The sequence below is a fragment of the Hordeum vulgare genome, unplaced genomic scaffold (genome assembly GCF_904849725.1).
Source record: "Hordeum vulgare subsp. vulgare unplaced genomic scaffold, MorexV3_pseudomolecules_assembly, whole genome shotgun sequence".
Classification (NCBI taxonomy): domain Eukaryota; kingdom Viridiplantae; phylum Streptophyta; class Magnoliopsida; order Poales; family Poaceae; genus Hordeum; species Hordeum vulgare.
In genome coordinates this window covers 137,501-147,500 of record NW_025422493.1, presented here as the reverse complement: position 1 = coordinate 147,500, position 10,000 = coordinate 137,501, and the positions used below count along the sequence as shown (strand labels likewise).

The following is a 10,000-nucleotide window of genomic DNA, read 5'->3' as shown; positions in this document are numbered from 1 at the left end:
AATGGACACGGGAGGGGCAAGCTAAAACATATCACAAACGTCAAAAATAAGAAAACTAGTAAACGTCAAAAATAAGAAAACGAGGTCATATAGATCACGGTCCCGTGTCATCCTTGTCACGTGGCGCAAAAATATATTTAAAAAGGGAAATGCAACACGAGGACTTCCCAGGAGGTCACCCATCCTAGTACTACTCTCGCCCAAGCACGCTTAACTTCGGACTTCTGATGGGATACGGTGCTTTAGTGCTGGTATGATCGCATCTGACATGCAACTATCTATTTGTTCCTTATGCTTGCCCCTACTACTACTGCTACTACTGCTACTACTACTACTACTACTACTACTAGTCGTTGGGTGTCATGCGCGGTGGGAAAAGTCAGAGAGGTCGTGGCGGTGCTCGTGTTGTCGGGGTAGAGAGGGAGCGGTGAAATTCTTGTGTTAAACTCGTCTCCGTTCTCGAGGCAAATGTGGCAATGGACACGGGAGGGGCAAGCTAAAACATATCACAAACGTCAAAAATAAGAAAACTAGTAAACGTCAAAAAAAAAGAAAACGAGGTCATATAGATCACGGTCCCGCGTCATCCTTGTCACGTGGCGCAAAAATATATTTAAAAAGGGGAATGCAACACGAGGACTTCCCAGGAGGTCACCCATCCTAGTACTACTCTCGCCCAAGCACGCTTAACTTCGGAGTTCTAATGGGATACGGTGCTTTAGTGCTGGTATGATCGCATCCGACATGCAACTATCTATTTGTTCCTTATGCTTGCGCCTACTACTACTGCTACTACTACTACTACTACTACTACCACTACTACTAGTCGTTGGGTGTCATGCGCGGTGGGAAAAGTCAGAGAGGTCGTGGCGGTGCTCGTGTTGTCGGGGTAGAGAGGGAGCGGTGAAATTCTTGTGTTAAACTCGTCTCCGTTGTCGAGGCAAATGTGGCAATGGACACGGGAGGGGCAAGCTAAAACATATCACCAACGTCAAAAATAAGAAAACTAGTAAACGTCAAAAATAAGAAAACGAGGTCATATAGATCACGGTCCCGCGTCATCCTTGTCACGTGGCGCAAAAATATATTTAAAAAGGGGAATGCAACACGAGGACTTCCCAGGAGGTCACCCATCCTAGTACTTACTACTCTCGCCCAAGCACGCTTAACTTCGGAGTTCTGATGGGATCCGGTGCTTTAGTGCTGGTATGATCGCATCCGACATGCAACTATCTATTTGTTCCTTATGCTTGCCCCTACTACTACTGCTACTACTGCTACTACTGCTACTACTACTACTACTACTACTAGTCGTTGGGTGTCATGCGCGGTGGGAAAAGTCAAAGAGGTCGTGGCGGTGCTCGTGTTGTCGGGGTAGAGAGGGAGCGGTGAAATTCTTGTGTTAAACTCGTCTCCGTTGTCGAGGCAAATGTGGCAATGAACACGGGAGGGGCAAACTAAAACATATCACAAACGTCAAAAATCAGAAAACTAGTAAACGTCAAAAATAAGAAAACGAGGTCATATAGATCACGGTCCCGCGTCATCCTTGTCACGTGGCGCAAAAATATATTTAAAAAGGGGAATGCAACACGAGGACTTCCCAGGAGGTCACCCATCCTAGTACTACTCTCGCGCAAGCACGCTTAACTTCGGAGTTCTGATGGGATCCGGTGCTTTAGTGCTGTTATGATCGCATCCGACATGCAACTATCTATTTGTTCCTTATGCTTGCCCCTACTACTACTGCTACTACTGCTACTACTACTACTACTACTACTACTACTACTACTAGTCGTTGGGTGTCATGCGCGGTGGGAAAAGTCAAAGAGGTCGTGGCGGTGCTCGTGTTGTCGGGGTAGAGAGGGAGCGGTGAAATTCTTGTGTTAAACTCGTCTCCGTTGTCGAGGCAAATGTGGCAATGGACACGGGAGGGGCAAACTAAAACATATCACAAACGTCAAAAATAAGAAAACTAGTAAACGTCAAAAATAAGAAAACGAGGTCATATAGATCACGGTCCCGCGTCATCCTTGTCACGTGGCGCAAAAATATATTTAAAAAGGGGAATGCAACACGAGGACTTCCCAGGAGGTCACCCATCCTAGTACTACTCTCGCCCAAGCACGCTTAACTTCGGAGTTCTGATGGGATCCGGTGCTTTAGTGCTGGTATGATCGCATCCGACATGCAACTATCTATTTGTTCCTTATGCTTGCCCCTACTACTACTACTATTACTAGTACTACTACTACTACTACTACTAGTACTACTACTACTACTACTACTACTACTACTACTACTACTACTACTATTACTACTACTACTACTACTACTACTAGTCGTTGGGTGTCATGCGCGGTGGGAAAAGTCACAGAGGTCGTGGCGGTGCTCGTGTTGTCGGGGTAGAGAGGGAGCGGTGTAATTCTTGTGTTAAACTCGTCTCCGTTCTCGAGGCAAATGTGGCAATGGACACGGGAGGGGCAAGCTAAAACATATCACAAACGTCAAAAATAAGAAAACTAGTAAACGTCAAAAATAAGAAAACGAGGTCATATAGATCACGGTCCCGCGTCATCCTTGTCACGTGGCGCAAAAATATATTTAAAAAGGGGAATGCAACACGAGGACTTATCAGGAGGTCACCCATCCTAGTACTACTCTCGCCCAAGCACGCTTAACTTCGGAGTTCTGATGGGATCCGGTGCTTTAGTGCTGGTATGATCGCATCCGACATGCAACTATCTATTTGTTCCTTATGCTTGCCCCTACTACTACTACTACTGCTACTACTACTACTACTACTAGTCGTTGGGTGTCATGCGCGGTGGGAAAAGTCAAAGAGGTCGTGGCGGTGCTCGTGTTGTCGGGGTAGAGAGGGAGCGGTGAAATTCTTGTGTTAAACTCGTCTCCGTTGTCGAGGCAAATGTGGCAATGGACACGGGAGGGGCAAGCTAAAACATATCACAAACGTCAAAAATAAGAAAACTAGTAAACGTCAAAAATAAGAAAACGAGGTCATATAGATCACGGTCCCGCGTCATCCTTGTCACGTGGCGCAAAAATATATTTAAAAAGGGGAATGCAACACGAGGATTTCCCAGGAGGTCACCCATCCTAGTACTACTCTCGCCCAAGCACGCTTAACTTCGGAGTTCTGATGGGATCCGATGCTTTAGTGCTGGTATGATCGCATCCGACATGCAACTATCTATTTGTTCCTTATGCTTGCCCCTAGTACTACTACTACTAGTACTACTACTACTAGTACTACTAGTACTACTAGTACTACTACTACTACTACTACTAGTACTACTAGTACTACTACTACTACTACTACTACTAGTCGTTGGGTGTCATGCGCGGTGGGAAAAGTCACAGAGGTCGTGGCGGTGCTCGTGTTGTCGGGGTAGAGAGGGAGCGGTGTAATTCTTGTGTTAAACTCGTCTCCGTTCTCGAGGCAAATGTGGCAATGGACACGGGAGGGGCAAGCTAAAACATATCACAAACGTCAAAAATAAGAAAACTAGTAAACGTCAAAAATAAGAAAACGAGGTCATATAGATCACGGTCCCGTGTCATCCTTGTCATGTGGCGCAAAAATATATTTAAAAAGGGGAATGCAACACGAGGACTTCCCAGGAGGTCACCCATCCTAGTACTACTCTCGCCAAAGCACGCTTAACTTCGGAGTTCTGTGGGATCCGGTGCTTTAGTGCTGGTATGATCGCATCCGACATGCAACTATCTATTTGTTCCTTATGCTTGCCCCTACTACTACTGCTACTACTGCTACTACTCCTACTACTGCTACTACTGCTACTACTACTACTACTAGTCGTTGGGTGTCATGCGAGGTGGGAAAAGTCAGAGAGGTCGTGGCGGTGCTCGTGTTGTCGGGGTAGAGAGGGAGCGGTGAAATTCTTGTGTTAAACTCGTCTCCGTTGTCGAGGCAAATGTGGCAATGGACACGGGAGGGGCAAGCTAAAACATATCACCAACGTCAAAAATAAGAAAACTAGTAAACGTCAAAAATAAGAAAACGAGGTCATATAGATCAAGGTCCCGCGTCATCCTTGTCACGTGGCGCAAAAATATAATTAAAAAGGGGAATGCAACACGAGGACTTCCCAGAAGGTCACCCATCCTAGTAATACTCTCGCCCAAGCGCGCTTAACTTCGGAGTTCTGATGGGATCCGCTGCTTTAGTGCTGGTATGATCGCATCCGACATGCAACTATCTATTTGTTCCTTATGCTTGCCCCTACTACTACTACTACTACTACTACTACTACTACTACTACTAGTCGTTGGGTGTCATGCGCGGTGGGAAAAGTCACAGAGGTCGTGCCGGTGCTCGTGTTGTCGGGGTAGAGAGGGAGCGGTGTAATTCTTGTGTTAAACTCGTCTCCGTTCTCGAGGCAAATGTGGCAATGGACACGGGAGGGGCAAGCTAAAACATATCACAAACGTCAAAAATAAGAAAACTAGTAAACGTCAAAAATAAGAAAACGAGGTCATATAGATCACGGTCCCGTGTCATCCTTGTCATGTGGCGCAAAAATATATTTAGAAAGGGGAATGCAACACGAGGACTTCCCAGGAGGTCACCAATCCTAGTACTACTCTCGCCCAAGCACGCTTAACTTCGGAGTTCTGATGGGATCCGGTGCTTTAGTGCTGGTATGATCGCATCCGACATGCAACTATCTATTTGTTCCTTATGCTTGCCCCTACTACTACTGCTACTACTGCTACTACTGCTACTACTACTACTACTACTACTAGTCGTTGGGTGTCATGCGCGGTGGGAAAAGTCAAAGAGGTCGTGGCGGTGCTCGTGTTGTCGGGGTAGAGAGGGAGCGGTGAAATTCTTGTGTTAAACTCGTCTCCGTTGTCGAGGCAAATGTGGCAATGGACACGGGAGGGGCAAGCTAAAACATATCACAAACGTCAAAAATAAGAAAACTAGTAAATGTCATAAATAAGAAAACGACGTCATATAGATCACGGTCCCGCGTCATCCTTGTCACGTGGCGCAAAAATATATTTAAAAAGGGGAATGCAACACGAGGACTTCCCAGGAGGTCACCCATCCTAGTACTACTCTCGCCCAAGCACGCTTAACTTCGGAGTTCTGATGGGATCCAGTGCTTTAGTGCTGGTATGATCGCATCCGACATGCAACTATCTATTTGTTCCTTATGCTTGCCCCTACTACTACTACTACTAGTACTACTACTACTACTATTACTACTACTACTACTACTACTACTACTACTACTACTAGTCGTTGGGTGTCATGCGCGGTGGGAAAAGTCAGAGAGGTCGTGGCGGTGCTCGTGTTGTCGGGGTAGAGAGGGAGCGGTGAAATTCTTGTGTTAAACTCGTCTCCGTTGTCGAGGCAAATGTGGCAATGGACACGGGAGGGGCAAGCTAAAACATATCACAAACGTCAAAAATAAGAAAACTAGTAAACGTCAAAAATAAGAAAACGAGGTCATATAGATCACGGTCCCGCGTCATCCTTGTCACGTGGCGCAAAAATATATTTAAAAAGGGGAATGCAACACGAGGACTTCCCAGGAGGTCACCCATCCTAGTACTACTCTCGCCCAAGCATGCTTAACTTCGGAGTTCTAATGGGATCCGGTGCTTTAGTGCTGGTATGATCGCATCCGACATGCAACTATCTATTTGTTCCTTATGCTTGCCCCTACTACTACTACTACTAGTACTACTACTACTACTAGTAGTACTACTACTACTACTACTATTACTACTACTACTACTACTACTACTACTACTACTACTAGTCGTTGGGTGTCATGCGCGGTGGGAAAAGTCACAGAGGTCGTGGCGGTGCTCGTGTTGTCGGGGTAGAGAGGGAGCGGTGTAATACTTGTGTTAAACTCGTCTCCGTTCTCGAGGCAAATGTGGCAATGGACACGGGAGGGGCAAGCTAAAACATATCACAAACGTCAAAAATAAGAAAACTAGTAAACGTCAAAAATAAAAAACGAGGTCATATAGATCACGGTCCCGTGTCATCCTTGTCATGTGGCGCAAAAATATATTTGAAAAGGGGAATGCAACACGAGGACTTCCCAGGAGGTCACCCATCCTAGTACTACTCTCGCCCAAGCACGCTTAGCTTCGGAGTTCTGATGGGATCCGGTGCTTTAGTGCTGGTATGATCGCATCCAACATGCAACTATCTATTTGTTCCTTATGCTTGCGCCTACTACTACTGCTACTACTGCTACTACTACTACTACTACTCCTACTACTGCTACTACTACTACTAGTCGTTGGGTGTCATGCGCGGTGGGAAAAGTCAAAGAGGTCGTGGCGGTGCTCGTGTTGTCGGGGTAGAGAGGGAGCGGTGAAATTCTTGTGTTAAACTCGTCTCCGTTGTCGAGGCAAATGTGGCAATGGACACGGGAGGGGCAAGCTAAAACATATCACAAACGTCAAAAATAAGAAAACTAGTAAACATCAAAAATAAGAAAACGAGGTCATATAGATCACGGTCCCGCGTCATCCTTGTCACGTGGCGCAAAAATATATTTTTAAAAAGGAGAATGCAACACGAGGACTTCCCAGGAGGTCACCCATCCTAGTACTACTCTCGCCCAAGCACGCTTAACTTCGGAGTTGTGATGGGATCCGGTGCTTTAGTGCTGGTATGATCGCATCCGACATGCAACTATCTATTTGTTCCTTATGCTTGCCCCTACTACTACTACTACTAGTACTACTACTACTACTACTACTAGTAGTACTACTACTACTACTACTAGTACTACTACTACTACTACTAGTACTACTACTACTACTACTACTACTACTACTACTACTAGTAGTAGTAGTCGTTGGGTGTCATGCGCGGTGGGAAAAGTCACAGAGGTCGTGGGGGTGCTCGTGTTGTCGGGGTAGAGAGGGAGTGGTGAAATTTTTGTGTTAAACTCGTCTCCGTTCTCGAGGCAAATGTGGCAATGGACACGGGAGGGGCACGCTAAAACATATCACAAACGTCAAAAATAAGAAAACTAGTAAACGTCAAAAAAAAAGAAAATGAGGTCATATAGATCACGGTCCCGCGTCATCCTTGTCACGTGGCGTAAAAATATATTTAAAAAGGGGAATGCAACACGAGGACTTCCCAGGAGGTCACCCATCCTAGTAGTACTCTCGCCCAAGCACGCTTTACTTCGGAGTTCTGATGGGATCCGGTGCTTTAGTGCTGGTATGATCGCATCCGACATGCAACTATCTATTTGTTCCTTATGCTTACCCCTACTACTACTACTACTACTACTACTACTACTACTACTACTACTACTACTACTACTACTACCACCAGTACTACTACTGCTACTACTACCAGTACTACTACTACTACTACTACTACTACTATTACTACTACTGCTACTACTACTACTACTACTACTACTACTACCAGTACTACTACTACTACTACTACTACTACCAGTACTACTACTACTACTACTACTGCTCCTACTACTACTACCACTACCACTACTACTACCACTACCACTACTGCTCCTGCTACTGCTACTACCACTACTACTACCACTACTACTACTGCTCCTGCTACTGCTACTACTACCACTACTACTACCACTACTACTACTGCTCCTGCTCCTGCTCCTGCTCCTACTCCTGCTCCTCCTCCTGCTCCTGCTACTACTCCTGCTCCTGCTCCTGCTACTACTACTACTACTGCTCCTACTACTACTGCTACTACTACTACTGCTACTGCTCCTACTGCTATTGCTACTGCTGCTCCTGCTACTGCTACTCCTGCTCCTGCTACTCCTGCTACTACTCCTCCTCCTGCTACTACTCCTGTTACTGCTGCTACTATTGCTGCTGCTGCTACTGCTGCTGCTGCTGCTGCTGCTCCTGCTGCTGCTGCTCCTACTACTGCTACTACTACTACTACTACTACTACTACTACTACTACTACTACTACTACTACTACTACTACTACTACTACTACTACTACTACTACCACTACCACTACGACTACCACTACCACTACTGCTCCTGCTACTGCTTCTACTACCACTACTACTACCACTACTGCTACCACTACTACTACTGCTCCTGCTCCTGCTCCTGCTCCTACTCCTGCTCCTCCTCCTGCTCCTGCTACTACTCCTGCTCCTGCTACTACTCCTGCTCCTGCTCCTGCTACTACTACTACTACTACTACTGCTGCTCCTACTACTACTGCTACTACTACTACTGCTACTGCTCCTACTGCTACTGCTACTGCTACTTCTACTGCTGCTCCTGCTACTGCTACTCCTGCTCCTGCTACTCCTGCTACTACTCCTCCTACTACTACTACTCCTGCTACTGCTGCTACTACTGTTGCTGCTGCTACTGCTGCTGCTGCTGCTGCTACTGCTGCTGCTGCTACTGCTGCTGCTGCTGCTGCTGCTCCTACTACTACTACTACTACTACTACTACTACCACTACCACTACTACTACCACTACCACTACTGCTCCTGCTCCTGCTACTACTACCACTACTACTACCACTACTACTACCACTACTACTACTGCTCCTGCTCCTGCTCCTGCTCCTGCTCCTACTCCTGCTCCTCCTCCTGCTCCTGCTACTACTCCTGCTCCTGCTACTACTCCTGCTCCTGCTCCTGCTACTACGACTACTACTACTACTACTACTACTGCTCCTACTACTACTGCTACTACTACTACTGCTACTGCTCCTACTGCTACTGCTACTGCTACTGCTACTGCTGCTCCTGCTACTGCTACTCCTGCTCCTACTACTACTGCTACTACTACTACTGCTACTGCTCCTACTGCTACTGCTACTGCTACTGCTACTGCTGCTCCTGCTACTGCTACTCCTGCTCCTGCTACTCCTGCTCCTGCTACTCCTGCTACTACTCCTCCTCCTGCTAGTACTCCTGCTACTGCTGCTACTACTGCTGCTGCTGCTGCTGCTGCTCCTGCTACTGCTACTGCTGCTCCTGCTACTGCTACTCCTGCTCCTGCTACTCCTGCTCCTGCTACTCCTGCTACTACTCCTCCTCCTGCTAGTACTCCTGCTACTGCTGCTACTACTGCTGCTGCTGCTGCTGCTGCTCCTACTACTACTCCTCCTCCTACTACTACTACTACTACTACTACTACTACTACTACTACTACTACTACTACTACTACTACTACTACTACTACTAGTAGTCGTTGGGTGTCATGCGCGGTGGGAAAAGTCACACATGTCGTGGCGGTGCTCGTGTTGTCGGGGTAGAGAGGGACCGGTGAAATTCTTGTGTTAAACTCGTCTCCGTTGTCGAGGCAAGTGTGGCAATGGACACGGGAGGGGCAAGCTAAAACATATCATAAACGTCAAAAATAAGAAAACTAGTAAACGTCAAAAAAAAGAAAACGAGGTCATATAGATCACGGTCCCGCGTCATCCTTGTCACGTGGCGCAAAAATATATTTAAAAAGGGGAATGCAACACGAGGACTTCCCAGGAGGTCACCCATCCTAGTACTACTCTCGCCCAAGCACGCTTAACTTCGGAGTTCTGATGGGATCCGGTGCTTTAGTGCTGGTATGATCGCATCCGACATGCAACTATCTATTTGTTCCTTATGCTTGCCCCTACTACTAGTCGTTGGATGTCATGCGCGGTGGGAAAAGTCACAGAGGTCGTGGCGGTGCTCGCGTTGTCGGGGTAGAGAGGGAGCGGTGAAATTCTTGTGTTAAACTCGTCTCCGTTGTCGAGGCAAATGTGCCAATGGACACGGGAAGGGCAAGCTAAAACATATCACAAACGTCAAAAATAAGAAAACTAGTAAACGTCAAAAAAAAGAAAACGAGGTCATATAGATCACGGTCCCGCGTCATCCTTGTCACGTGGCGCAAAAATATATTTAAAAAGGGGAATGCAACACGAGGACTTCCCAGGAGGTCACCCATCCTAGTACT

General features: G+C 46.7%; 17 non-coding genes across 17 annotated transcripts in view; all 17 read right to left on the bottom strand.

The window, feature by feature from the left end:
- Positions 1–146: 146 nt before the first annotated feature.
- On the bottom strand, positions 147–265 carry LOC123417691. Its single transcript, XR_006617116.1, has one exon. It is a non-coding gene; the product is annotated as a 5S ribosomal RNA (ribosomal RNA).
- A 357-nt stretch (positions 266–622) lies between these two features.
- Positions 623–741, bottom strand: LOC123417550. Its single transcript, XR_006616984.1, has one exon. It is a non-coding gene; the product is annotated as a 5S ribosomal RNA (ribosomal RNA).
- A 356-nt stretch (positions 742–1,097) lies between these two features.
- On the bottom strand, positions 1,098–1,220 carry LOC123417583. Its single transcript, XR_006617015.1, has one exon. It is a non-coding gene; the product is annotated as a 5S ribosomal RNA (ribosomal RNA).
- A 362-nt stretch (positions 1,221–1,582) lies between these two features.
- LOC123417477 lies at positions 1,583–1,701 on the bottom strand. The gene has a single exon (XR_006616917.1). It is a non-coding gene; the product is annotated as a 5S ribosomal RNA (ribosomal RNA).
- A 365-nt stretch (positions 1,702–2,066) lies between these two features.
- LOC123417614 lies at positions 2,067–2,185 on the bottom strand. The gene has a single exon (XR_006617044.1). It is a non-coding gene; the product is annotated as a 5S ribosomal RNA (ribosomal RNA).
- Positions 2,186–2,613: 428 nt separating this feature from the next.
- LOC123417514 lies at positions 2,614–2,732 on the bottom strand. Its single transcript, XR_006616951.1, has one exon. It is a non-coding gene; the product is annotated as a 5S ribosomal RNA (ribosomal RNA).
- Positions 2,733–3,079: 347 nt separating this feature from the next.
- On the bottom strand, positions 3,080–3,198 carry LOC123417430. The gene has a single exon (XR_006616872.1). It is a non-coding gene; the product is annotated as a 5S ribosomal RNA (ribosomal RNA).
- A 419-nt stretch (positions 3,199–3,617) lies between these two features.
- On the bottom strand, positions 3,618–3,735 carry LOC123417718. Its single transcript, XR_006617141.1, has one exon. It is a non-coding gene; the product is annotated as a 5S ribosomal RNA (ribosomal RNA).
- Positions 3,736–4,109: 374 nt separating this feature from the next.
- Positions 4,110–4,228, bottom strand: LOC123417712. Its single transcript, XR_006617135.1, has one exon. It is a non-coding gene; the product is annotated as a 5S ribosomal RNA (ribosomal RNA).
- Positions 4,229–4,578: 350 nt separating this feature from the next.
- On the bottom strand, positions 4,579–4,697 carry LOC123417502. Its single transcript, XR_006616940.1, has one exon. It is a non-coding gene; the product is annotated as a 5S ribosomal RNA (ribosomal RNA).
- A 362-nt stretch (positions 4,698–5,059) lies between these two features.
- LOC123417358 lies at positions 5,060–5,178 on the bottom strand. Its single transcript, XR_006616804.1, has one exon. It is a non-coding gene; the product is annotated as a 5S ribosomal RNA (ribosomal RNA).
- A 383-nt stretch (positions 5,179–5,561) lies between these two features.
- LOC123417457 lies at positions 5,562–5,680 on the bottom strand. The gene has a single exon (XR_006616898.1). It is a non-coding gene; the product is annotated as a 5S ribosomal RNA (ribosomal RNA).
- A 406-nt stretch (positions 5,681–6,086) lies between these two features.
- Positions 6,087–6,205, bottom strand: LOC123417778. The gene has a single exon (XR_006617186.1). It is a non-coding gene; the product is annotated as a 5S ribosomal RNA (ribosomal RNA).
- A 376-nt stretch (positions 6,206–6,581) lies between these two features.
- LOC123417582 lies at positions 6,582–6,700 on the bottom strand. The gene has a single exon (XR_006617014.1). It is a non-coding gene; the product is annotated as a 5S ribosomal RNA (ribosomal RNA).
- A 444-nt stretch (positions 6,701–7,144) lies between these two features.
- LOC123417524 lies at positions 7,145–7,263 on the bottom strand. Its single transcript, XR_006616960.1, has one exon. It is a non-coding gene; the product is annotated as a 5S ribosomal RNA (ribosomal RNA).
- Positions 7,264–9,518: 2,255 nt separating this feature from the next.
- LOC123417602 lies at positions 9,519–9,637 on the bottom strand. Its single transcript, XR_006617033.1, has one exon. It is a non-coding gene; the product is annotated as a 5S ribosomal RNA (ribosomal RNA).
- Positions 9,638–9,954: 317 nt separating this feature from the next.
- Positions 9,955–10,000, bottom strand: part of LOC123417442 — a 119-nt gene continuing 73 nt past the window's right edge. Inside the window, exon 1 of the ribosomal RNA XR_006616884.1 lies at positions 9,955–10,000. This exon is cut by the window's right edge and continues 73 nt beyond it. This is a non-coding gene — a ribosomal RNA (5S ribosomal RNA).